Raw genomic sequence first — 23203 nt, forward strand, 5'->3', positions numbered from 1 at the left:
ATTTGTGCCACTCAGGTGCCTGGCAATGACCATCTTAAACAAGAAAAAAAATCACCTCTTAACATTTAATAGAACAGCCATTGCTGAAACCCCCACTGTCAACATCCCTGGGGGTTGCCACTGAAAAAACTGAACTGGACAAGCCATATTAATGCTGTGGCTACAAGAAAAGGTCACAAACTCGGAACTATGTGATGAGTAAATCTGACTCAGCCTTCTGCTGAAACTGAAAGTAGTAGGAATTCAATGCAAAATTTGAACATAGGAACGCAATAAGCTAAAATGTGTTAATCAGGTAGTTCTTCTGTAACACAATGGTTGCATTTTTGTGCAACCCTGCATTATAGAAAAATTGCACTTTAGAAACAGCACATAAAGTGTTGGCAATGTAATCGCATTTCAAACAATGCATGCTTTAAAAGTTTGCACTGTAGAAACAGTGTCCCCAATTTGTCAATCGCGTTATATGAAACGTGTGTTATAGCAGAATGACCTATAGGTAACTATTTTGGGTGTAAAGCCAGTTGGAGGGCCTGTATTGAGTGGAATGTCATTGGGAGTGATACAGGGAGCCCTAGGATACCTAATCCTTGGCTTCTGAAACTCATGCCAGCAAAATCTCTGGTGACTCTAAATGAGAGCAGGGAAGGAAGGGAGTAAAGTCAGTTAAAGGAAACAGTCAAGGTTCAGATAAAATTAGTAACTGATCAAACCAACAGTAACAAAATTCAGGGTAGAAAAGTTTAATGTACAGTGCATTGTTTCACACATTTGTGTAATGACTAAAGTTGAAGCTGAGATGTAGAATGATAGTAGTTGCAGCAAACAATATGTTAATTCAGTGTGGAGCAGCAAAAAAACAGAATAAATGGAAATTTAAACCAGATCATTTCAGTACAAATCAGGTGATGTCATATTTAAACGTCTCTTGCCAACCTGCACTTTGGGCACGTGTTCAGTTTCAGTCATAAAACATTAAAGGAAAACATTCAGTCGATTGAAAAAGCAAAAAAAAATTGCAGATGCTGTAAATCTGAAACAAAAACGGTACACATTGGGAACTCTCCGCACATGCAGAGACACCGAATCTGTTCGTATTGTAGGCTCAGATTGTTCTTTAAACAGATTTGTGGAAAGGTTCACACCTGAAACCAGAACTAATCTGTCCAATCCTTGGGGATAATGAAGAGAAGGACCAAAGAGTTGAGATAGAAGGAAAGACAGAAAAAATAGTGCATTCTTTCCTCTTTATTGCTGAAAAATGTCCACCAGGTCAATATGATGTGTCTAGTTTGTAGGTAAAAGGAATTGGTAAATTTACAGTATTATGTACATTAGTTTGCATGTCATTTTCAGTCTATGGTGCTGGCTAGCAGCACTGCAAAGGAGATTCCCTAATGTGTAGGTCTCTGCCTGTCATACACACCCTTTCTACCAGCAGATCCTTAGCTATGTCCCTTATGGCCCCAGGCTAAAGTTTTAGAGGAACTCGGGAATTTGACCACCAGTGTATAGTGTGCAGGTCCATTGGCATGTAGACATGACCTAGTGTTCATGAGTCAAATTTCCAGCTATAGGGGCAATAACTGCACTGCATTGTCAATACTTCAAGAGGTGAAGGCTAAGGAAGTAACCCTAGGCAAAAAAAGGCTGGAGGGGATCCCAAAGGTGGACGTAATTTATTCCAACAACTTTTGCAATCAAGTCCGTGTAAAATCTAGTTCTTTGCATTATTTTGGATCAAACTGGTGAGTTCAAAAGGAGGGACTTTGATGTTTCGGTAGCTCAAGGTTGCCATAAAGTTTGCTCAGGCTTCCACACTGGTGAGGATGTTCCAATTTCATTGCACCATATTTACACAGCTTGGTAGATGACAAGTGATAAGACCGGTCCTTTGGGCTGCCTCGTGTGGTGGAAGTGACCATTATTTCTCAATGATTAGTCACTGCCAGCCTCAGGTTAAGCAACTCCCAGCTCACAAGGTGCTGGCCTATCACAGCTCACTTGCGTCAATGGATGCTTGAAGCTGAGAACCTCTGCTCAAAACTTGGACTAGATCCAAAGAAAACAGACAAAAAAACCCAAAAAAAAGCCAACTCTTTGAATGGCATGCTGAAACATCAGGACCTTGTGGCTTTTCTTTCTACATCAAAGAAACATGCAACAACTTTAACAAAAATTCACTGCATATGACCTTTGGTGAGATAAAGTCAAATATGAATTATTAAGCTCTTTTTAAACACAGTAAATGAGTGTACAGAGTAACAGATAAATCATCATGATTTAATTAAGTACAGAACACCCCCCTGCAATTTAACATAATAAAATAAGGGTGGCCTAGCAGGTCTTGCTGTTGAATCACTATGGATATGTTTAACTCCTGCATTATTACTGGACAATCAGCTCCCAGCCTTAAATCTATCTTGAGAAGTCATATTTTGCTTTTTCTAGGGGGATTTAATAGGTGGTTGCTCACTTGAACACAAGCTCACAATGTTTTTAACAATGAAACAGAAGTTATTATGCAAAAAAAGATGAAATAGAATAAAACTCATGTAAAGATTTTTAAACGTGTAGTAAAAATATCAAATATCCTTTACATTATTCAAAATAGAAAGAATGTTCTTTTATATCCCATATTGGGTTTTACTTAGATTTCCTGGTCATGAGAATTTTATAGCCTCTTGCTTGATTTGTCGTATAACTGATCTTAAGTATTCTCAGTTTCAAGTAATCCCTTCAGAATTTTAGTCAAATACTTCTGTTCTGGAACATTTGTTAAACTCCTTACACCAAGGTAACCCATTGTTAATAATTCTAAACTATCTGCTCCCTTTCTCATGGGAAATTTCTTTACATGTTCAGCTAAGAACATGCAAAATCGACCAAACGGAAACTCTTTTACAAAATAAATTACCATGAGTACACAAATACTTACAAGTTAATCCTTAAAACCAGTCTCTCACAAAGCTTATATGGCACTGGTTCAAAGTGTCAAATAATCCAAAAATCTAAATAATTGCAAAAATCCAAACTCAAAAATAAATTATATTAAACTATATATAAATCACATCTTATATCATATTAGAATAAAAGCAGAGCATAACAACAATAGGACTTGTCCCTTCAAGTAGCAATCCATGTGTCTTATTTTCAGGTTGATGCACAACTGGCCTAATAAGTAAATGTATAATTATGTAACTCAAAGATATAGCAATAGCCTCATTTCATGATCTACACTGCTATTGTTCGGGGTAGGAAGAGAGGGCTGCATTTCCATATCGGTTCTCCCACCTGATGACAGCCTTGAATTGATGAATCAGTACTCCACCATGTTAAACACAATGTGGAAGAAATACCAATGATAGCAAGGGCACAGAAATTGCACTGGGTACGGATTTCAATGTCCATCAGTAAGAGTAGCATTATGGTGTCATTAGTGAGTAGACAGGCTGATTCTTGAAGTAAGTAGCTGCTAGATGGAGTCTGAGAGAATCAATACTAGGGGAAGAACTATTTGATCTTATTCTCACCAAACTGGCCCAAATGCGTTTGTTTATGAAATGGAGAGGCGTATCCACAACACAGTCCTTTTGGAGAAGATAACTTCTACATGTTGTGTGGCACAACACTGTGCTAAATGAGCTGGATTCAGAACACATCCAACAGCTTGAAGCTGAGCATCCACAAGGTGCTGTGGGCAATGTGCAGCAGCAGAACCATTTTTAATCACATGGCCTGGCACATCCTTCACTCCACCATTATCATCAAGGTAAGAGTTAGGTTTAGGGTTCAATATAGAAATGCATGCCAGGAGCAGGATCTGGTTATCTAATATGAGGGGTCAACCTGGTGTAGCTATAATACTAGGAGGAGGAACATGTCATAGACAGAACTAAGTGATACCACAAAAAATGGAATAGATCTAATCTCTACAGACCAGTCATATCCAATCATGAATGGTAGTGGATAATCAAAGCTTCATGAAAATCCCAATTATCTTCAGTCAAAAGTTCCAAATGGATTATCCATGTCAGCATCCTCCCGAGTCCCCAGCATTACAGATATAAATTTAATTCACTTCTCGTGATATCAAGAAACAGCTGAAGGCACTGAATACAGTAAACATTATGGGTCCTGACAACATCCTGGTTGCAATGTTGAAAACCTGTTTTCCAGATCCAGCATGATCTCTGGTCATAATTTGTTCTGTTCACAGAAAGGAGAAAACTCCAATCAGGCCAATTGCAGCCCCATCACTTTACTCTCAGCAAAGTGATATTGACAGTGTAACTAAGTGTCATCTTGGTCAGAAATGTTTAGATTGGGCAGAGTCAGTATGGATTTGTGAATGGAAAATTATGTTTGACAAACTTGTTTGGGTTTTTTGAGGATGTTATTAACAAAGTTGACAAAGTGGAGTTGATGGATATAGTATATTTTCAGAAGACTTTAGATAATGGCATCCGGATGAGGTTGTTAGCAAAATTAAAGCTAATGGGATTACAGGTATTGTACTGGGATAGATTAAAGATTTACTAATAGGCAGAAAACAGAGTATATGTTATTCTGTGTTGGCAGACTGTTACCATTGGGGAACTGCAAGGATCAGTGCTCGGGACCTTGGCTGTTCACAATATATATCAATGATATGGATGTGAGGACCAAATGTAATATTACCCAGTTTGTAAATGAGAAAAAGCTATGTGGGAATGTGTGTTGTGAGGAACATGCAAAATGGTTTCAGGAGGATTTGGATTGGTTTAGTGATTTGGCAAGAACGTGCAGATAGAATATAAAGTGGAAAAATGAGAGTTTCTCCATTTGGTAAGAAGAACAGATATGCAGAGGTTTTCTCATGCAAGGCTGGAAGTTAGTAGAAAGCAAACTATCCAGGTATATAACAGCCTTGTATGGCAACTGCTCTACCCAGGACTGTAAGAAACAACAGAAGGTTGTGTACACAGCCCAGACCATCATAAAAGCCAATGCCTCATACATGGACTCCATTGACACTTCTCATTACTGCGTAAAGGCTGACGACATCATTAAAGAACCACACCAGTAATTGTCACCTGCCACTCCTTCTGTTATGCAGAAGATACAGAAGCTTGAACACATACACCAAGAGGTTCAAGAACAGATTCCTCCCCACAGTTATTAGACTTCTGAATGGACCTCTCTAACTTCAAATAATGTTGATCTTGCTTTGTGCATCTCATGTGCAGCTGTAACCTTGTATGCCTTGCTCTGTCTATGCTCCCTGTGATCTGCTTGTACAGCTGTCAAAACAAAGCTTTTCACTGTACTTAAGATTTGGAGATGCCGGTGTTCAACTGGGGTGTACAAAGTTAAAAATCACACAACACCAGGTTATAGTCCAATAGTGTGCTTCCAATTAAACTGGTGTTGTGTGATTTTTAACACTGTATTTAAGTACATGTGACTACAATGGGGTGGCACGATGGCACAGTGGTTAGCACTGCTGCCTCACAGCGCCAGAGACCTGGGTTCAATTCCCGACTCAGGCGACTGACTGTGTGGAGTTTGTACATTCTCCCCGTGTCTGCTTGGGTTTCCTTCGGGTGCTCCGGTTTCCTCCCACAGTCCAAAGGTGTGCAGGTTAGGTGAATTGGCTATGCTAAATTGCCCGTAGTGTTAGGTAAAGGGGTAAATATAGAGGAATAGGTGGGTTGCGCTTTGGTGGGTCGGTGTGGACTTGTTGGGCCGAAGGGCCTGTTTCCACACTGTAAGTAATCTAATCTACAATAAATCAAATCAAATCATGTGCAAGGGGACTTAGTTGTGCTTGTGAATAATTCATTGAAGGCTAACACATAGGTGCACAGAAATTAGGAAGTATAATAAAATATTATGCTTTATTGCAAAAGGATTTATGTACAAGATGAGTGATATTTTGCTTCAGTGTGGACAGGAGCTTGGTTAGATTGCATCTGAGGTATGGTGTGTAGTTTTCATCTTCTTATCTCATTAAAGGTATCATTGCCATCGAAGGGGTGCAACTACAGTTCACCAGACTTATTCCTGAGATGGTGGGACTGTCCTATGAAGACAGATTGGGCACACTGGGCTGTCAAAGAATGAGAAGTGATCTCATTGAAATCAAATACTTAAAAGAATTGTCAGGGTATGTGCAGATAAGATGCTTCCCCTGGCTAAGGCATCCAGAACCAGGGGACACAATTCAAAAATAAGGGGATGCTTTTTAGGATCAAACTAAGGAGAATTCTTTTTATTGAGAGTGATAAAATGTTAGAATTCTCTACCCCAAAGTATTGTGGAAGCTCAATCTTTAGGCTATTTTAAGCAAAGGTTAGTACATTTCTGATTACTGATGGGCTATGTGGATATGTAGGGAAAAGGCATTGAAATGTTTGATCAACCATGATCATATTAGATGGCTGAACAGGTTCAACAGGCTGAATAGCCTATAATTTTCCTAGTTCCCCATATTTCTATCTTCTTACTAACATTCAGTTTGGGTTCTGTAAAGGACCATTTGGTTCCATGCCTTTTTACAGCCCTTTCGACTGTGGACAAAGAGCTAATTTTAGAGGTGAATGAGATTGCCTTAGCACTGTAAAATAGCCCACCACCAACATTCTGTGGCTACAAGAGTAAGTCAGAGGTTGTGTATTCTCTGATGAGTAACTAACCTCCTAACTCACTACACTTCTCCATCATCTCCAGACACAGGTCAGGAGTGTGCTGGTATGTTCTCCACTTGTCTAGATAGTGCAGATCCAATTACACTTAAGAAACTCAAACCATTCAGGACAAAACCACTTGCTTAAATGACCCTGTATCCACCACTTTAAACATCCATCCCCTCCACCATCACCAGTACACAGTGGCAGCAGTATGTACCATCTGTTACGTGTATTGTAGCAAAATATTAAAGCTCTTTTGACAGCACGTTCCAAACCCATAACCTCTATCAACTAAGAAGGCTGAGATTAGCAAGTGCTTTGGAATACCATCACCTGTCACATCCCTCTTTAAGTCATACACCATTCTGGCTTAGAAATATATTACTACTGTTTCACAGTTCCTGGGTTAAAAAAACATTCCTGGAATTCCTTTCCTAGCAGCACTGTTAGTGTATCCATACTACGTAAGCATCTATGGTTCAAAAAGGCAGCTTACCTTCTTAAGGGCAAATGAGGATTGGCAATAAATGTTGACCTAACCAACAACACTCAAACCAATGAATGAATAGATAAAAGCGTACAGTTCCCCTCATCTTCTGGATCCTTATCATTGGTTAATTGGTCGGAGTTTTCAAGCGCACAGCTCATTTGGGATTTTCATTAACCATGAAAATCAGGTTCTGATGACATGAATAATTTATTGATGCACAATGGACAAGGGGTACATGCCATTCAAACTCCTCGATCAGTGATAATGATCAAAGCAGTAATGTTTTAAAGCAGCTCACAAAATTGTAGATGAAACAACTGTTTGGTTTTTTTTCTGTGGGGCTCGGCAAGGAGTTAATGATCTTCTTGGACAATAAGAATCACCACTGGTTTCCCAACCTTCCATCGCCACCATCATATCTGCCTCCTGAACCTGCTTCAAAGTCGCTCAAATATCCATCCCCTCCGATTAACAAACTGTTCCAAAACAACTTAACATTGGAAAATCAATGATATAATACTGTGCGAACAGACTGGAGCCTCCTCCATTTGGTAAATGGCAGATATGTTTTGCCTGTTTCTGTCCTGATGGAAGCAGTCACATGAAATTCTACCACATATTTTTGGCTTCCCAGTTTATGAACAGCAGCACCCTTGACCTCTTTACAGGGCTGTAAGCCATTGGCCTAAACTTAACTATAAATAACATTCTGCTTTTATTTCTTCTCACCCTACCATACACTTGGTAGTGTCATCAAATTCCACTGTGAAACATTAACGTCATTGCTCTACTGAAAATTACATGAAATTTATGCCTTGGCAACCCATTCTAACACCTGTCTCTTTCATCCTCCACATATTTCTGAAGAATAATCCAAGCCCACATATCCATCCCTCCTCACACTTCAGAGCATTAGTCATCGATCACTTTATCCTTTCCAAGCACGAACTCACAGACAGGCTGATCCATTCTGCGGAGAAGTATAGGGTGAGTCAAAGTGAAGTGCAATGTACAAATTATAAGCAGTTGTGTTTGAAACTTGGGAAGTAAGATGCTACTGTACAGAGAGCCAAGATATGCAAACATTTGGCTGAAGAATTTTGATTGTAAAATGAGGACACTCATTCTGAAATCATGCTTATGGTTCTGAAGAGCTTCCCCTTTCTTGGACCATATATCAATGACAGTTTGATGCAGATTAGGAGCCTTAATTTTACTTCAAAATGGAAAAGCTGGTCACATGTCTGCAGCAGTGAACAAGAGTTCAGTTCCATGATGGTGTTTCAGTCTCATAAGAAGAAGTAAAAGTCTTAGAATGTGGAGATTGAGTCCATATTACCTGCTCATTCAATAGCAATGGGAGCCTCTGGCATAGCTTTAAAGCTGCCGGATTAACTTGACATAGCTCACAATTGACAGATGATCTTTATCATGTTTGATGTGTACAAAGTGGGGATTTCCAATGGGAAGAATTGCCATTAGGAACAAGAACAAAAAATGGTGGGAAAACAGGAACATTGGGTGAGCTTTCTGGGCTTGCCCGAGGGCATGAGAATTAATTGGGAAGGAAGCAAAATTTCTGTTTCTTAATGGCAGGTTAAACTTTTGCTATTAAGTTCTCTGAGTTTTTCAGATATGTTGGGTTTCCCAACCATAACCATTATAGGCGAGAGTTTGCATTTATTAGCATGTTATAAATTCTCAATAATGCTCTAGATCACTGCAATTAAATTCATGGGCACAATTTTGTTAGACAAAAAGAGAGAGACAGAGATGAAGGGAAGCCTTTGGCCTAGTAGTCTAGTCTACTATCACTAGACTAGTAATTCCAAAGTATAGGTAATGTCCTGAGGACCCAGGTTTGAATTCTGCCGCAGCGGATGGTGGAATTTGAATTCAATTAAAAAGTATCTCGAATTAAGAATCTACTGATGAAACCATTGTCAGGAAAAAACCCATCTCAATCACTAATATCCTTCTGGGAAGGAAATCTGGCATCCTCATGTGGCCGATGTGTGACTCCAGAGCAATATGGCTGACTCTCAACCTCCCTCTGAATTGGCCTAGCAAGCCACTCACCACCATCTTCTCCAGGGCAACTAAAGAATCCATGAACATTAAAGATGATTAAAGTCCAATAGTTTTGGAGTGTCCTGACAGGATAATCACTGGAAGCCTATCTGTCATTCTTCCTCCTAGTTGGCCAATGACACCTTGCTAACCCCTTGAGGGAATAGGTATCTAGAATTAGGTCAAGGTCCTTTGATTCCCTCCTGCTGAACCAATGACTAAAAGCATCGATGGGTCAAGTGATGGCATGAAGGTCTGAATGCATACCTAGTGGATCATGACTGTTTTGTTGAACTGCACTCTCCAGTTGCCATCACCTAATCTACAGAGGCAACCATGTGCTTGTGTGCCAAAGCCATTACATCAGGCAGAACGTGTGCAGACTCCGCTACCATTTACTTTATTCAATGCAAAGTGCCTGGTATCTCTGCCAGATAGTTCACTGTCTGACTCTATATCTTGTCATCTCAACCATGATCAAGCCCGTAGGCTCATCGTCTGTACTAGACTTGGCAAGGGGCTTTTCTCCACCAGTCTTCAGAGTGCCACTTTAGTCATTTCTTCCAACTCTTGTTGTAGATCTGTGTTAGTGCTGTGTTCACAGAAGCCTATTCCAGATACATTACTCATTGAAGTCTTTTGGTGGTGGAAGGTGGGATGAACATCAGACTACTGCATCCTCTGAAGATCCTGGCTGTTCCTCCTTAGAAATACTTTCTATGGGACTGGGAGACATGGACTTTATGGCTGGCTTTATTCTTGTTTAGGTCTGTGTTTTAAAAGCTAGAGAGATAAACATAAAAATTATTTGGTCAGACAGAAACTGAGTACTGCTGAAATAAGTCATTTTTTCATTTCACATTCAACCGTTCACAAGAAATGCCAAAGTAAAGGGAAAACAACATTTATTATTTTTTATTTTTTTATATCTCTTTTTTCCCCCCACACTACCGCCTAACTGCGGTAGTGCTTATTGTTATTTATTTTCCCCCAGCATCCATGTTGTGTCTGTGCAGGTGTGAGACACAGTGAAAGACACAAGGTGCACAAATCTTTATTCAGTTTCCACCACCAGGAAGAAAAGAAACACCCAAGTGGCCAGTGACAAGCAGTGCCCTTCACATCAAAGGGCAATGCTGCGTGATCAAACAGTGAGGGGGAGGTCAGGGGTTAAATCAAAATAGAATTGGACGGGGAAATAATTCACTCCACTCCCCGCGGCGCCCACCTCTCCCTGAACAACTCCAGGGTGTTGGTGGACTGCGCATGCTCATTTTCCAGAGACACCCAGGTGCTAACATAACAAAAACAACATTTATAGTGTATGAAAGGAGAACTCTGAGTGATGGTTGTTAATTGTGCAATGATTGTGCAATTGTTCCAGGCAATACCTTTATCAATCAGACTCCACTGGTGAACCAATCAGCACTCTCCTCTCATTCAGTATAAATGTTGATTTCCCCTTACTGCAGCACTCTTGCAAATTTGTCTGATGACTGCAAGACAAAAAGTTTCAACAAAATGTGTCACTTTTCATCAATACGTAAATTTGTTATTGTTACAATATGCCATCCTTATCCTTATTCATTAAAGTGTTGATAATTGATGTATAGCTGGCAGTAACTGCTTGGAAACTTTCTCATAAGACTGATAGACATTTCCAATCTCCCTTTCAGTATATGCATGTTCCCCTTTGCTTGTCTTCCAAGCTCAGCAGCTCATTCCTCCAAGGAGGAGCTGTCTGTCAGGCATCTCCTGCCCTATCTGAACACATTCATGCTGGTTATGTACATTCATTTCCTGCAGAAGAATGAAAGCATTAAGGGACATTAGCATGGTACACGTCCAGTATGCTGGAATTGATGAATATAGACAGAAATGTGAATTCCCAGATTGCCCTTGCATTTTATTTGCAAGACGAACATGGTCTAGGGGACGTTAAGAATTAAGATTCAAAATGAAAGGTGATTCAGTGTATTCAGAAAGCTAGAATAATGTATGCCTGATATACATGTGAGTTGTTCATTCTGAAGCCATATTTTAAGATGTCCTTGTCTCATGCAAGCCTTTGGCAAAATGTAATGTCATGCATATATTCTCCTAGTTGTAAAGAAAGCCGAGTGAGCTGGTGTGGCATGCGTTACTGAATGTTCCAGCTCCTTTTTAAGCTTAAATGTGAAACCAGTAGATGGGAGAAAGGCAATCACAATAAACTACAAGAGGTACGAACATAGATAGGTGCAATTAAGTGACAGATATTGATTCAATGTGACCCAATTTAGTGTATGTCAGAATTGTGCAGTGGCAAGTGCACAATGCCAACTTAGAGGAGAAGAAAGCATTAAGCTGACATTGGCATTTACCCTGGCAGTGTGCAAGAGACCATTTTCCTGCAACATTGATTCTAGTCTCTCATGATGCTTCCACAGTTACTAACCTCCACGGCTACCTCCAGGCTACCTTCATGTCTCAGAACTGCCATTTGTTGCCATTTCATGGAAACAGCAAACCCCTTTTTTCTCAGATAGCCCTGCAGGAGAACCTTTAGATATGTGTGCATAAGTGTGAGACTTACATTTTTGCAGCAGTTTAATGGCTTTTTTTTCAGATTTCCAGCATTCAGGGAATGTTCCCACCAGGAAGTACATTGTCAGGGTCTCAGACCCTAGCTTGGTTTCTCATCATAAGAAGGACTTCAGTGATTTTTGTCAAACCTGCAGTGAGTCCCAAGATTGCCAACGATATCCATAAGTGATCAATTTGCCTTCAACTTCTGGCTTGATAAATGGATTTCCACAAACTATGCCATTTAAATAATGGTTCACATTCCCAAGTACAGCTGGATAACAATAGTCCCAGGCTCTAGGACAGATTATATCACATCTCATTCCAACTCTACCATCCATGTATATCTACCACTGCGACCACACCACTTCTCCAGTAAACTTTGATGATCAACAGAATTTATTTCAGAACCTGACTGCAGCAGAGCCTTCGAGCGAGTCAGTCACATGAGATATTGCATGTCTTGCAAAGTTACAAATCCTGGTTTAACACATTCCAACACAAAGGAATTTCAGTGTCAATACTTTTCAACCAAGGGGCTTTGACATTTTTAAACATCCTATTGCCTCTTCCTTTATATAAAGGGTGTTAATTTGGATTGCTTTGCTGGCTTCGTGAGTCAGCCATGGTTCAGCACTCTCATCTGTGAGTCACAAGGTTCTGGATTCTGGAGTCTCACTCCAGAGCTTGGGAACAAAAATAACCAGCACATTGCTGACGGCATGCTACAATGTGAAGGAGCTGACTTTTAGATGAGACACTAAACTGAAGATCCAGGTGGATGTAAAAAGATCCCATGACGGTATTTCAAAAAAGAGCAGGAAGCCATTCCTGGTATTTTGTCCTCGCATCCTGTTTATCTGGAAGTTTGCTGTATGTGTAACTTGGCTGCTGCATTTCCTTCTTCACAACAATGACAACATTTCAAAGGTACTTCATTTGCCATAAAGTACTTTGAGGAGGTTGCGAAAAGCACTATAGAAATGCAAGTCTTTCTTTCCCTTTCTGTATTTAAAAGTTTTTGAAAAATGGTAACCAGTAATTGTCTGGAAAATGCTTCAGTTTCAGAGAGGAACATTTTTACCAAAGTTGCCATTAATCATAGACATTTCTCTAGATGGAGCTCTATTTTGCTTGCACAGCCTTTTTGCATTTCAACTAAAAATTGTCCAAAACATGGCTATATACATTCTTTGCTACTAAGTCTATCTTGTTCATCAGCCTAGGTCTGAGTTCCATCTGACTCCCTGATTCCTTGGTGCTGAAGTTTTAAGACTTCCTCTGAAATCTCCTATTTTTTTGAATTTGAATTGCTCCTTGTGTCTGTAACTACCTTTACTTTTCTTTGAGGGTGTTGGAGATAAATTCAACTGAGGCATTTGGAAATTGGATTACTATCTGACAAAAAGAACAATGTGCAGGGCTACAGGGAGTGGCACTAGGTAACTTGCTCCTTCAGAGGGTCAGCACAGAAATGATAGGTTGAACAGCCTTTGCCTGTGCTGTAACCATTCTGTCATTCCCTGTTTTAATGTTCCTGTGACATGCTTTGGAACCTTTCATTACCTAAAGTCACTATGTAAAAAGTTGCTGGAGTTATGGTGCAATGTAGTTACACCAGGTCATTCAGCAAAGAGAATGATTAAAACAAATATCTTACAGATGTTGATTATTCAAATCAATGATATGGCAATGCAGTTACCAGCAATCAAATAAAGAAATTACTATTCAGATTGCACAGGATATATACATATATTTCCTGATCGGTATATAAAGACAGAAACGATGTCCAAGATCTTTTACATATTGAAAAAAAAGTAACTAAGTTTGTAATATTGTGAAGGTTACTTTTGATGTTATGAGTGAAAACTGAGAAAATTATTAGCTATTTTTGTTTTATTCACTCATTGCATGTGAACACCGCATGACAGGGCCAGCATTTATTGCCCGTTCTTAGTTGCCCTATGACAGGGTGCCAGTTAGCTGCCTTCCTGAACCCCTGCGGTCCATGTGCTGGAGGTTGACTCACAGTACCCTTCAGAAGGACTTTTTCAGGACTTTGATCCAGCAACAGTGAAGGAATGGTGATATATTTCCAAGTCAGAATGGGGAGTGGCTTGGAGGGGAACTTGCAAGTGATGGTTGTAATAACTCCACAGAGGCCAGTATCTAATCACCAAGTCACCCTTTATTTACACATGCATAGCACTTGACACCTGCTCTGGCTTCTGAGTGAACAGAACCTCTGACACTCCTGTTTATATTTGTCAGCCAGGTTTCCCTGATTGAACCAGGGCAACAGGTCTAATCAGGAATTCGTATTCTATGACATCCACCTAGCTGACCTCATTACAACCATATATCTGCTGCCCTTGTCCTTCCAGATAAAAGTAGTAATTGGTTTAGAATGTGCTGTCTAAGGATCTTTGGTGAATTTCTGTAGTGTATCTATTAGACCATACACACTGCTGTTACTGAGCATTAGTAATGGTGGGATGGATGTTTGTGGATGTGGTGCCAATCAAGTAGATGGTGTAAAGTTTCTTGAGTGTTGTTGGAGCTGCACCCATCCAGGCAAGTAGGGAGTATTCCATCACACTCCTGACTTGTGCCTTATAGATGGTGGACAGGTGTTGGGTAGTCAGAAGGTGAGTTACTCACTGCAGTATTCCTAGCCTCTGACCTGCTATTGTAGCCACTGAGTTTATGTGGCAAGTCCAGCTTAGTTTCTGGCCATTGGTAACTCCCAGGATGTTGATAGTGGAGCATTCAGTGATGGCAACACCACTGAACATCAAGCAGTGGCAGTTAGATTGTCTTTTATTGGAGATATTCATTTCCTGACATTTATGTGGCATGAATCTTACTTAACACTTGTCAGCCCAGGTCTGGATATTGTCCAGATCTTACTGCATTTGAATATGGACTGTTTCAGCATCTGAGGAGTCGTGAATGGTGTTGAACATTGTGTAATCATCAGTGAACATCCCCATGTCTGACCTCATGATGGAGGTCATGAGGTCAGACTATTTATGAAGCAGCTGAAGGTAGTTAGGCACAGGACACTGCATCTGGATGGGATGCTCTTTGGAGGTTGGTGCAGATGGGCCGAATGGCCTCTTTCCACACTGTAGGGTTTCAAACATTCCAACCTTCAAACACTATCCCGAAGAATGCCTGCAGAGATGTCCTGGATCTGAAATGACTCACCTTCAACAACCACACCTATCTTCCTATGTGCCAGGTATGACTCCAACCAGTGGAGAATTTGCCCCAATACCCATTGTTTCCAGGCAAAAGTGAGGACTGCAGATGCTGGAAACCAGAGTTTAGATCAGAGTGGTGCTGGAAAAGCACAGCAGGTCAGGCAGTATCCAAGGAGATTGGCAGGTAGGACAGGTCATGAGGACCGTGCTAAGCTGGAAGGTTAGAACTGGGGTAAGGTTGGGGGAGGAGAAATGAGGAAACTGGTGAAATCCACATTGATGCCCTGGGTTTGAAATGTTCTGAGGCGGAAGATGAGGCGTTCTTCCTCCAGGCGTTGGGTGGTGATGCAGCGGCGGTGGAGGAAGCTCAGGATCTGCATGTTCTCAGCAGAGTGGGAAGGGGAGTTGAAATGTTGGGCCACAGGACGGTGGGGTTGCAGTTTTGCTCGGGCTCGTGGATGTCACACGTGGTCGAATATGGCCTTGATGTCAAAGGCAGCCACTCTCACCTCACCTTTGGCACTCAGCTCCTTTATCAATGTTAGAACCAAGGCTGTAATGAGGTCAGTAGCTGTAACCCCTGGCAGAACCCAAACAGGGTGACACTGAGCAGGTTATTGCTGAGCAGGGGCTGCTTGATAGCACTGTTGGTGACACCGTCCATCACTTTACTGATGATCGAGATTATACTGATGGGACGGTAATTGGGCTGGGTTAGATTTGTCCTGCTTTTGGTGTACAGGATATACACATTTTCCACATTGTTGGGTAAATGGTTGTCTTGTAATGTACTAGAAGAGCTTCTCTGGAGGAGCAGCAAATCATGCAGCACAAGGCTTCTGTATTCTTGCCATGATATTGACAAGGCCCACAATATTCAGTGCCTCTAACCATTTCTTGATATCACATGGAGTGAATTGAATTGGCTAAAGGGTCGTATCTGTGATGCTGACAACCACTGGAGGAGGCCGAGATGGATCATCCACTTGGCACTTCTGCTTCAGCCTTATCTTTTGAGCTGATGTGCTGGTCTTGCCCTTTTACTGAGAATGGGATATTTATGGAGCCCCTTGCTCCAGTGAGTTGTTTAATTGCCCACCACCATTTATGACTGGATGCGGCAGTGTGGAACAAGTAGAAATAGTTACACTTAAACTATACTATTTATAAGACAGGAATTGGGCAGGGATGGAGTGAGTCGTAGGTCAAAACCCAGAGATTTAAATCTGAGTCAATTCTGTCACAGACTATCTGTACATGCCTGCCTTAAAAATGACAGGCAGATTGTTAGGTAATAGGCTGGAACCAAAGAATCTGGTCCCTGGGTAAGTTCAGAAGCAATGTTATTGTAAGGTCTTGCTTTCAGAAAAGAAGGGAATGCTCAGGACTCTGGACCTTCTATAGAAGCCGTTTTTAAAATTAAAAACAAAACTTGTTTAGGTCACTTCTGCCCCAAGATCCTCTTTCCGCATTTTCTAACTAATAGGAAAGCTGAGATCACTTCTTCATTCAGGTCACGGTCACAATTATTCAAAAAGAAAAAGGGGGCATGCGTAAGGCTCAGGAATAACTTGGGGGAGAATGTAGTGTAGGCCTGATTAGTAAGTTTGAGGAGGAGCTATGAATAGTGAGAAGGATTCCTAGAGGATAAGTCAGGAGATTGATAGGCTAGAGACTTGGGTGAAGATGGAGTTTAATCCAGCCAAATGCAAGGTGATGCATTTTGGAAGATCTAATGGAAGAGGGAAATATACAATAAATAGCAGAACCCTGAGTAACATCAACGTACACAGGGATCTAGGTGGACAGGTCCACAATTCCATGAAAGTGGCAATTCAAGTGGATGAGATGGTCAAGAAGACATTTAGCATGCTAGCCTTCATCATTCAGGGCAGAGAGTATAAACGTTAGAAAGTCATGTGGCAGCTGCATAGAACTTTAGTTAGACCACATTTGGAATATTGATGAAGGAGAGGCGCACCAAAAGCTAGTGCTTCCAATTAAACCTGTTGGACTATAACCTGGTGTTGTGTGATTTTTAATTCATACAGTTCTAGTTGCCACACTGCAGGAAGAATGTGGATGCTTTGGGGAGGGTCTAGAAAGGTTTTATCAGGATATTGTCTGATTTGGAAGGTATTAACTATGAGGAGAGATTAATCAATGTTGATTTGTTTTTACTTGAATATTGAAGGTTAAGCGGTGACTTGAAAGAAGTTTATGAAATTATGAGAGGTATGGATAGAATGGATAGTTGGAATCCTTTTCCCAAGGCAGAAATATCAAATACTTGGGCACAGAGGTTTGAGCTAATAAAGTTTAAGTTTAAAGGAGATGTGAAAGGTAAGATTTTTACACAGACGCCTACAATGTGCAGTCAGAGGAGGTGGTGGAGGCAGATACAATGGCAACGTTTAAGAGGCATCTTGACAGATATATGAATAGACAGGGAATAGAGGGATACAGACCGCAGAGAGGCAAAAGGTTTTCAGTTTTAAAAAGGCATCATGAGTCGGTGCCGTCTTGATGGGCTGAAGGGTCTGTTCCTGTGCTGTATTGTTCTTTCTCTTTGTTAGTCAGGCCTGTCTATAATTTTGAATCAGCTTAATGAACGACCCACTCTAGCTTGCCCCAGGTCAATGTCTTAGCCACTTGCTTAGAAGAGATCTAAGATGGCAGGATTAGTGCAAGTTTTCAGCAAGTAAGTTACTTGGTGAATTTTAACTGCCTATCTGTCTGGATTCTATCAGGCAGGTAGGGATAAAATCACCCATTGGTTCTTGTTATCATGGTGATGAAGATTTTCTTTATTGTACATGTTTTTTTTTATTGGAACATAAATGGAACTGAACTGGGTGAAACTTGCAAGCTGGTTAGTTTTGTTTGTAAATTAATCCCTAAAGAAGCACAGCATTATCAGTGATGAAACAGAATTTATATGTTTGTCTGAAAAAGTTGGGCCAGGGATCCACAGTGATTTGTTAACATTGCTTTCTGCCTATTTGTCTAAACCTCCAAAAGAAAGCAAAGCTTCCTCTTTTATATTTAAAGTGATTCCTGACTCATATCTGTAGTTCTTACAAGTTAAAGAGACATTATGTCATGCATTTTTCAGAGCCTTGTTCCTCCAAAGCTTATTATGTGTGAGGGTTAGGTTCTGTGTGAACGTTCCAGGGAGAGGAAACTGTGGCTTTGAGCACACATCCTCTGTTTAAAGGGTCCTGGGGTTAACATTTAAGCAATTATTGTAAAATGGAATTGTTTGGAGTTGTGTTGCAATGATGTTGCCATACACATTCTTTGCTCCCTTTCACCTTGCATGCAAGTGGCACATTACTGTGGTAGGAAGTGGAAGCCTGAAGTCAGGGACAAATTGGAGTCTTGATGCTGCACTCAGTAGGGAACAATCACACGGGAGTGACTTTCCCTCAATTTGTCTCCACAGGGCAAGCTGACTATCCAAGTAAGGACAGTGGGTAGGCTATCAAAGCTGGAGGGCCAAAACATTTATGCTTTCCTAGATTTAGTATGATTTGTGTGAAAAACCTTTGATGGCACATTTTCCATTATTAAAACTCTTAAAATAAAAACAGATTATTTTTGGTCATTGTTGTTCTTTGTGAGACCTGTTTTGCATGCACATTACATGCATTATTGTATTATTGTAGTATAGCCTTTGGGAAGTTCTGACATCTTATAAAGGTATTATATAAATGCAAGACTTTCTTTCTTAAACTCTTTTGCTATGTCATCATTCATGAAATCCTTCCACTTGACATTTTTAAAAAGACCGTCAGTGTTAATCACAGCATGGCACAATAGCCTCCATCTTTCTCCCTTTTTTTTGAACTCTCTATGCTGCCTTTACAATGTATCTTCTTTACTACTTCAGCATAACACCTGCTGGAGTACCAGGATGACATTTCCATTTCCATTAACAATGCTGCTGGCCTCCATGAAAGAAATGAGCAAACACGCTCTGAAAACAATGTGCAGTGGCAATAGCAATTGAAGCTCACTGACACCGTGCAAGGAAGATCATCACTATCGAACTGTTTGCACAAATTATTTACTTTCCATGTATAGTAGTTAAGAGGAGATAATAAATAGAAATGTGCATTAGTGTCTGGCCGAGAAACATTGATTGTGCTTCATGTAATGCCAGATTGTTTGCTCTTAACATTACTTTCTCTACATCATCATGCATGCAATGCACATACAGTATTTGTTTTCTAACATAGAGTTTAAAATCAACATGCATATTCTGATGAAGATCTAGTACATGGTTGCCAAATGATATAACATAAACACGGCAGCAAACCGAGAAAAGTGAATTTAGCTCCCCCCAAAAAAAGTTACTTAATGATACACATTACATGACAGACATTGGGAGTGGACGGTGTACAATATATTAAAACTGCGTCTAGTTAGTGTTGACTTAACAGACACTTTAATTCACAAGTCTGAAGAGTAAACTGTAATGTAGCCCTTTGAGTCTTTAAATACTTACCATACATCCATGCTTAACCACAAGTCAATGCAAACTCAGTGGCTTGGTTGAGTAGTCTCCGGTAGACAAAATAAATTGTTCAAAATTTCAGCTGTACAGGCTGCCTAACCATCAGTCCTTAAAAAAATATACTGACATGAATATAGAGTTGGGAACTGCAAGAGTCCTCCTCCCTTACTTTGCGACAGCACAGGAAATTATTCTGTGCCTTTGCTTGGCTTTGTCTCCACACTGCCAAATTCCTCTATTGCAGTTGCTAGCCCTCTCAGGTTGCCTCTTTTCCTCATGATCATTCCACGTCTTTGCTCCAAGGATTTGCTGGCATCATTCCAGTTGATTTGATTTGATCTGATTTGATTTATTATTGTCATGTGTACCTAAATACAATGAAAAGTTTTGTTTTGCATGCAGTACAGGCAGAACATACCATACAAAGATTATAGGGTGATAGAACAGAGCGAGGAATACAAAGTTACGGCTGCAAAGAAGATGCAAGATCAATGTTAGATTTGAAATTTGAGAGGTCCATTCAGAAGTCTAATAACAGTGGGGAAGAAGCTGTTCTTGAACCTGTTGGTACGTGTGTTTTAAGCTTTTGTATGGAAGAAGTTGGAAGAGTTTATAACCGGGGTGGGAAAGGTCTTTGATGATGTTAGCCGCCTTTCTGAGGAAACAAAAAGTATAGACGACATTAGTGGATGGATGGTTACATGATTGACTGGGCGGAGTTCACAACTCTGTGTGGGTTCTTACGGTGTTGGATGGAGCAGTTGCCATACCAAGCTGTGATGCATCCATATAGAATGCTTTCTATGGTGCATCTATAGAAGTTGGTGAGAGTCGCTGCCTGGGAATGTCTATCAAGTGTCTGTAGCCCTGGTGGTCATACTATTGATGAAGACCAAGGCCAACTGTGGGCAGATCCATTCTGGTGCAGGGATGGTTCCCATAGCTGCATGGCTCACGCTAGTTTCTACACCAATGTGTTACTGAGGATTTCCGCTGCTTTATGAAAGGAGGTAAATGTTGAAGGGAGCCCAAGGCATAATAAGGAAATCAACTTGAAAGATACAATCTTCAAACTTGGCCTCCCCGGTCCCTTGCTTAAAATGATTTCCCCACATGATAACATTTTCCCTCTTCTTTGCACTAATGGTTAGGTGAACAGACAAGGATCCAGTTGTAGTTGAGATTATCTAGGCACAGACATTTATCAAACTTATCCCAAGACCATTTTCACCTAAACACAGCATAGCCATTTCTTAGGAGGTATGATTAAGGTAAAATCATTGACAGACCAATGCATTTGTTCAGCTGGCTATCCTATTCTGAAAGTCTGTAACTGAATTATTAAAATAAGTTACAAAGAATCACAAAATACATCAATCTAATAGCTACATGTGTAGTTGAACAGGCAAACAAAAATTATACACAGTACATAAATGAGCCATAAAACACTTCAATACAACACTGGAAAAGGTTGGTTCAGTCCCCTGTGCCAACTATTTTTCAATGTCAGCAGTCAGTCATTTTTTGATAGCCATAAGCAATGGACCTTTGTTTAGTAATGAGAGGGAAATGAGGAAAAATGGCATTAAAAGGGAGTTGATTCCATGTGCAGTTTTATATATCAGGTACCACTTAATATTTGGCTCAGAGCAGATTGACAGATGTGCTGCACCATGAGGGGAGATGATATTCAGATATTTGATATTCAACTGTTACAACAATTTATAAGAAACTTAGTCCTGTTATTGTGTTGGAAATTCTGGAAGAGTTGGGCTGCTCTTCATTACCTAAAAGGGGTTTTTGAAGTCTGACGTCGTTTTAATATCACTGTTTATTCAACATTGTATGAACTATTTACATTCTTAGATTTAGCAGGAACATTTTTTTCCTTTTGAGTCTCTCCATTATAAGATATCTCACTTCCTTCCTAACAGAGTTTATTTACACATTCAAGTATTAACCCTTTACTCTAAAATAATGAGTAGCATAAGAATATAAGAAATAGGAGCAGGGCCAAGCCATTTCCTTGCTTCTCCAATGGGAGTATTGTCCAATTCACCACATCGCAGTTTAGGAAGAGTAAATGCTTCGGAGTGGGTACTGAAGAGACTTACTAGAATGGTTCCAGTTATGAAGGATTATAGTTATGTGGATACATTGTGGAAGTTCGGCTTCTTTTCCTCAGTAAGATTGTAGCTGATCTGATTCTGAGCTTAACTCTACTTTCCTGTCCGTCCATCATCACCCATAACTCACATGTAAATTAAAAGTCTGCCTAACTCTGCTGTGAAAATATTTAATGACCCAACCTCAACTGCTCTCCAAGGGAGAAAATTCCAAAGATGAATAACTGAGAGAGAAGATCCCAGGAGTGTCAGAGTCTGAGGGGTGACCTCATAGAGGTTTATAAAATCATGAGGGGCATTGATAGGATAAATAGACAAAGTCTCTTCCCTGGGCTGGAGGAGTGCAGAACTAGAGGGTATAGATTTAGGGTGAGAGGGGAAAGATATAAAAGAGACCTAAGGGGTAACCTTTTCACGCAGAGGGTGGTACATGTATGGAATGAGCTGCCAGGGGAACTGGTGGAGGCTGGTACAATTGCAACATTTAAAAGGTTGAAACTTTATTGCTGGAACAGCACAGCAGGTCAGGCAGCATCCAGGGAACAGGAGATTCGACGTTTCAGGCACAGGCCCTTCTTCAGGAATGAAGAACATTTAAAAGGTATCTGGATGTGTATAACAATAGAAAAGGTTTGGAGGGATATGGACCACGTGCTGGCAGGTGGAACTAGATTGGGTTGGGATATCTGGTTGGCATGGATGAGTTGGACTGAAGGGTCTGTTTCCGTGCTGTACATCTCTATGACTCTATGTTCTTCCTTGTCTCCATCTTACATATGGGAGACATTTAAAATGGTACCTCATAGTTCTTGATGTTTTATGTTTCAATTATGTACTCTATATCATATTTGTTTGCCATTTCAGATGTACAGGTACCTACTAGATAGATAAATTTTATCACTCTTTATAAACCATTTGATAATCTATGAGCAGAAACATCCAAAAGCATCCACTCCATCAAGCCCCCTCAGAATAAATCACATCAATACAGTCACTTCTCATTCGCCTAAACACCAATCAGTGAATGCACAACCTGCTCAACCTTTGCCCATAAGACAACCCTTCAACCCTGAGTAGTATAGCAAAAATAATTGTACTTATTTGAATGATCCCATCTTCAGCAAATTAAAATACCAGAATAAGAATACATCTGGCAGATTAAAAAGCAGCAGTACAAAGATAACTTCTATAAAATTAAAGTATCCAAAAAATTGCAGCTGACCGAACTCATGCGGTAAATAATTGCTGCATTCAGACAAGAACCACTGCTGTATGACAGAGCTTTACTGAGAGTGTGGTGAGTATGTAGAACTTGTCACCACATGGAATGATTCAGATGAATTCCATTGATGCAATTCAGAGGAAACTAGATAAACATATGGAAGAGAAAGGAATAGAAGGAAATAACGATATGGTTCAATAAAGTAAATGGGAGGATGTCTCTGTTGATCACAAACACAGACATGGGCCTATTGATCCACAGGACCTGTTCTGCACTATAAATTCTTTGTAATTGTATGTAATTTTGTGCAATCCTGCTCTCTGCTAGTATTTCT

General features: G+C 40.3%; 1 long non-coding RNA gene across 1 annotated transcript in view; it reads right to left on the reverse strand.

Annotated features, from left to right (window-relative positions):
* Positions 1-9085: 9085 nt before the first annotated feature.
* LOC122553737 overlaps positions 9086-23203 on the reverse strand; it is an 89371-nt gene continuing 75253 nt past the window's right edge. Inside the window, exons 2-3 of the long non-coding RNA XR_006312812.1 lie at positions 10623-10727; positions 9086-10014 (exon numbers count right to left, since the gene is read on the reverse strand). This is a non-coding gene — a long non-coding RNA (uncharacterized LOC122553737). The remainder of the gene's footprint in view (positions 10015-10622; positions 10728-23203) is intronic.

Source organism: Chiloscyllium plagiosum, chromosome 10, assembly GCF_004010195.1.
Source record: "Chiloscyllium plagiosum isolate BGI_BamShark_2017 chromosome 10, ASM401019v2, whole genome shotgun sequence".
Lineage (NCBI taxonomy): Eukaryota > Metazoa > Chordata > Chondrichthyes > Orectolobiformes > Hemiscylliidae > Chiloscyllium > Chiloscyllium plagiosum.